The sequence below is a fragment of the Triticum urartu genome, chromosome 7 (assembly GCF_003073215.2).
Source record: "Triticum urartu cultivar G1812 chromosome 7, Tu2.1, whole genome shotgun sequence".
Taxonomy (NCBI): Eukaryota; Viridiplantae; Streptophyta; class Magnoliopsida; order Poales; family Poaceae; genus Triticum; species Triticum urartu.
In genome coordinates this window covers 707448111-707453560 of record NC_053028.1, presented here as the reverse complement: position 1 = coordinate 707453560, position 5450 = coordinate 707448111, and the positions used below count along the sequence as shown (strand labels likewise).

Sequence of the window (5450 nt, the reverse complement as noted above, 5' to 3'; positions counted from 1 at the left end):
GTTGTTTCCATGTAAATATTATATTTTACTACCACGTGGGCTAATTGGGCCCGCATACAATGCACTAGAGAGATTAAATCAAGCATTTTTCTCAATCAATAACGGACATACCCATTGTACCTGAGTTGATAATAATAGTAATAGTAATAATAATAATAATAATAATAATAATAATAATAATAATAATAATAATAATGGATGGAGGTAATAGATAGAAGTACGAGCTAGCCCAATTTACTCCAACCTTTATGTTTGACGAGGAGGTCTCAAGGTTGAGTCGTTGCAACGCAATTTTTTTCCGAAATCCTATTTGCCGCTTGTAAAAAATGTTCGAGTCTTTAAATTTTGTTAACATATTTGATAATGTTTGTTTTGTCAAAAGTATTTACTTTTGTAAAAAACAAAATCAGAATCGAAATTCAAAAAGGTATAAATCTTTCGCCACCTTTAGTTTATATAAGCTGAGCTGCCATTTTTGGACAAAAAATCAAAGAATTACTGTGGCTAGGGACATGTGGTTAACTCATGGGAGGTCATGTGTTCGATCTCAGTCACGCACAGCTGTTCTTATGCTCTGCCACTGCCGTCCGTTTCTTTATTAACGGTCGCGCAGGAGACAAATCACTTAAGGCAGCCGGTCATGCTGGCTAGTAGCGCTGGTGTTGCACTCTCGTCACATGACGGACGAGAAAACATGCGGGTCCCACTGCAAACCAAAAAAAAAACAAAGAAACAATCCGTACGTTAATATTAGGTAAGGGAAACGTTTGGATACGGCAGGCCGGTCAGCTCGCTCCTCACGCACGTCCTTATCGAGCATGCGTGCCACGTCCGCCCACATGGGCCCGCCACACCGCCCTGCTTATCCTTTTCTCCTTAGCCACACATTTATCGTCAACAGAACCACCCCCTTCTCTCTTCTACTCTTCCAGCCGCGGCGCCGCAGCGCGCTCGTTCGTGCTCGCCCCGACGCCCTCCCCTGGTAGCTTGCACATGGCTGTGCTCGCACGAAGCCCCACCGTCCTCCCCCGCGTCGCCGTAGAGCTCCAACCAGCGCCAAAAAAAGCTGCAATCGGCTCAGGCAACTCCGCCAATGCGCATCGCCGTCGATGCTGAGCGGAAGCGGCAGCCGGGCGTGCGTGCTACCACGGGGCATGGAAAAGCTGCATCCGGCTGACGGGGAAGCTGCTACCGGCACTCGCAGAAGCTGCGATGACGACGACCCGCAAGATGGCGACATGCTGGAACCGGGGAAGCGGGATGCTGGAACCAGCGAAGTTTTTTGCTGCCACCGGTGGTAATTATTGCTGGAACCAATGGTGTTTTTCTAGCATCTGCGTGGTTTTTGTTGCAACCGTCTTTGATTTTTGCTGAATTTGTTGTTTGTTTTTGCTGGAACCAACAAATGTTGGGTGTGGGTGCTCAGGTGATGAGTTTTGTTGGGACTGGCGGTGAGTTTTTGCTTCGACCAGCAGCTTTTTTTGCTGGATCGACATTTTTGTTTTGCTGCAACGCTCGTTGGAAGAGCTGCATCCAAACGGCAGCAGGGCGGAGCCAACAATGGTGGATCTGTGGCCAGCGGCACCTTGCAACACACCGGCGGTCGTGCGAGATCGCGGGAACAGGGGGCAGCAGTGTCGCTGCATCGCGGTCCGGGCGACAAGTTGGGTGCGCTGTGGGGAATTTTTTCAGTGAGATGCGTGAGGTGAAAGAAGCTTGGAGGCGAATCTGACGGTTGAATATAGTTGGATCGTACGGCTGCGGGCCGACCGGCCCAAAATTAGGCCGGTCGACCAGCGCCTATCAGTCGCCGTTAGGTAAAGGCTTGTCGTAAATATGGATGTATTTAGATATATTTTAGTTCTAGATATATCATTTCTGCGACAAGTAATTTGAAACGGAGGGAGTATAAAAGTAGGTCTAAAACTCAAGTAGTAGGAGCCAGTACAGTAATCGAGTCTTGAGTGAAATTAAGGCAGTGGTAATGTTCACCGGCGAGATTGAAATATGCTACTGTGCTATTTTCTTCTTTTTTGGTAAGAACTCGGGAGAGACCGACCTGGATTGAATGGGTGAGACCATCCATCCGCGGCCGATTTGGGGAACGCCATCGTCGCACCTCCGGTCAGATTGGGGAACGAAGATGAGGACTACTCGTGGCGTCCGGCCCCTCTGCTGCCTTTGTCTTATGACTTGTGGACCCGCACTCATGGCCCTCCTCTGCCACTGAAATGTGTGTATTTTTTAACCCAATTTCCTAAAAGTGCAGCTGCACTACTATTATGAAATGGAGGGGGTAGTACTAAGCAAGATCTGATACTGAAGTAGGAGCAAGTATAAAAAAAGCAGGAGCTCAAGGAGGGCGACAGTCCCATTTGCAAATGAAGATGTTTTGGGGGGAAGAGTATTTGCTTAGGAAGAAGAGGGTGACCTGCAATGGCTCCAAGGAATCGTACCGTTGCGGCCGACAGTTGATGCTGCCTTCTTCCATTCCATCTCCATCACCCGCAGGCTGATCACCCGGCCACGTGTGTGATGGGGTCCGGCCGGAGGAGCTAGGAGGACGAACGGGGAGCCATGTAACTGACCTTGAACCGTGCACTGAAACAAGCTTCCAGGAAGATGTCTCCTCTGTAAAAGAAAATAGAAGTAGACTTTATTGAGCAAAGAACAATCAAATACAAGGAGTTGATCCCACTGGTTACTTAGAGGGTGTTTGTTTTCAGGAACTTATTGATTTAGGGACTTAAAAAAGTCTCTATAAGTCCCATCTAAACCAAACAAGAGGGACTTATAGAGACTTAAAGTGGGCATTTGTGATTTTTTTCATTAGAAAAGGAGGATGACCCCCGTCCTCTGCATCTGGGCGATGCATACGGCCACTTTATTAATTATTATCACAAAACCTTACAAAGCCATACAACAGCAAGACTAAAGCCACCGTCTAAGCAACATCTGTCGCTACACCTATCCAATTGATGAAGGGGCGCAGATAGTCTGGGCCTAATACCAAACAGACATCGCAGCCAAATCTAAACATCTAAGACCTGAGGTCCCAACCAGAACGCCTGCCGGGTATGGGGCACCTACCAGTCCGGCGCACACCTCAACCAGGACGCCTGCCGGGTATGAGGCCGCCGCAGCCACCTGCCACCAATCCATCTTCAGAGCTGTACTGTTGCATGTACCGTGCCAGGTCTTTCTGCCATCGACGCCACCACGACGCCCAACAGCGTCGTCCTCCTGCGCGAGTCCATCCTCCCACAGCGAACTCCGAATCTGCACTGCGCCACGCCGTCAAGATCCGTCGCCATCAGTGTGTAGGATGAAGCACCGCTCCACCAAAGAATCCGTCCACTGGTCCCTTGATCACGTGTGTACCTCCAAAAATGACGCCACCAAGGAACGACACCAGAGCGCCGCCGTCATCCGATCATCCGATCTAGGGTTTCCCCCTAAGGTAGCAGAGAGTGGCCTTGAACTTCTCCACGGCGATGCCTTCAAGAAGGGAACGACGCAGATAGCGCCGCCACCGCCGGCCTTAGCAGAAGCCGAAAGCAAGTTTTCACCCAGATCAGTTCGAAGGAATCCAACTCTCGTGCACGGGCCGCCGTCACCACCAACACTACCAGGCAGACCCTGGAGTACCAGCAGATCAGCGAGCCACCGGCACCACCGCATCCAGATCGCCGGCCACGCCGGGCCGCCGCCATCCCCCGCGCCGTCCGGGTCAGAGACGGAGCTGCCGACCGCGCACAGGGACCGCCGCCGCCTGCACACGCCGGAGCGCCGCCGAGATCCCAGCGCCCGCCACCGCTTGCCGAAGCCAACCGCCACCCGAGCACTGGCGCCACCATGGAGCCATCAGATCGGGAAGGGAGACGTCATGCGCCAACCACCCTCGCGGACCCCGCCGCACGCCCGAGCGCCGGCGCCACCGCGGCGCCATCAGACCGGGAGGAGGAAGAGCTCGCGCCTCGCCACCCCGCGCAGACCACGCCGCCGCCATCGCCGCAGCGCCACCAAAGGGGAGCCCCGCAGATCCGCCGGCGACACGACCAGCTGCCGAGCCGAGCGCTGCCACGAGGGCCGGCCGTCCCGCGCCGCCCAGGAGCCTCACGAGGAGGGAGGGAGCCTCGCCGCCGCCGGCGCACGCGCGGGCTTTGCCCGGCGGCGTCTCCTGGCGGCGGCGAGGGAGAAGGAAGGCGAAGGAAGGGAGCGGCGGCGGCGATCTAGGGTTCCGCCCGGGCCACTCGCGGGAGCGGCACAGGGGACGGGGGCAAAAAAAAATAAGACTTATGAAATAAGACTTTTAAGGAGGAACTTATAGGGACTTATAGTTGTAATATGGTCTTCTAGTCCATGCTAAGTCCCAGGAACCAAACAGGTAGGGACTTTTTAAGGATTTGAGACTAAAAAAAGTATTAGGACTTATGAACCAAACAGGACCTTATACACACAAGCAGACCCACGCTGCAGCCTTCCCAATAAGCCAGCTCCCTAAAGATTGAAAATAGTGGCTTGCACATTTTAGCAGGCACCTTGAGTGCACGGAAACACGGGCTAGCCTCAGGCACCAGGTACAGCGTAAAACAAAGAGAGGGGAGGTAGGCTCACCTCACCACTCGTGGATCGACGAAAATGACAGAGCAGGCCGGAGTCGGAGAAGACAACGGCGGTCCATCTCCCGCGCGCCGACTACTGCTATGACGCTAGTCCGCGTACAGAGGAAGTGGGGCAGGGGATGTGATGCAGACGACGAGGAGGAGGTGGCCGTCGCCAGTGTGGGAGGTGACGACCGTGGCGAAACAAAATGGCTTGGAAGTAATTTTTGTCAAGGCAATGATACGGCCCAGCCCACGCGACTTTACTAGCCTCACCACACTGGGGGTTGTTAGGTTGCGTGGCCCAGCCCGGCCTGGAATTACCGTGTTGCAAATAATCACATTCTCGTATGGAAGCAAAACAAAAGAAATGCTGGAAATTTAACAAGCTAAAGAAAGGGAATGAAATCCATGTGCATGCACGCACAATCCAAGAATGGACAATTTATTTTATTTATTAAGAGTGTGCTGCTTCACACTAATAATTATACAATTACACATATCTGAACAAGAAGCGCTGCTCCAGTTTCGTCAGGGTTAACAAGCTAGCTACAGTTAGGATGTCCAGACTCCAGACTGAAGCAAGCAGCAGTTACAACAAGACTGGAATTAAACTTTCTTCTCGGGTTCCTGCTTGCTAGCTGAAGCTGGGACTGCAATAATCAAATTCAAGCCTTTCAACTAAGTTACTTTGTTACACTACTTAGGGAAGACACGCACACGGACGACATTTCTGAGAGATCCAATCCAAACAGGATACTGACTATTCGTCAAGTTGAGCAGATAAGGCTGGTGCAGCTAGCAAACTCTGCACACGGACGACGGACTGAACCAGCATGTACAGTA

The 5450-nt window shown here is 52.1% G+C and overlaps 1 long non-coding RNA gene across 1 annotated transcript; it reads left to right on the top strand.

Annotated features, from left to right (window-relative positions):
• The first annotated feature begins 862 nt into the window (after nt 1-862).
• Nucleotides 863-2697, top strand: LOC125525395. The gene is made up of 2 exons (XR_007291280.1): nt 863-2233; nt 2326-2697. It is a non-coding gene; the product is annotated as an uncharacterized LOC125525395 (long non-coding RNA).
• Nucleotides 2698-5450: the final 2753 nt, after the last annotated feature.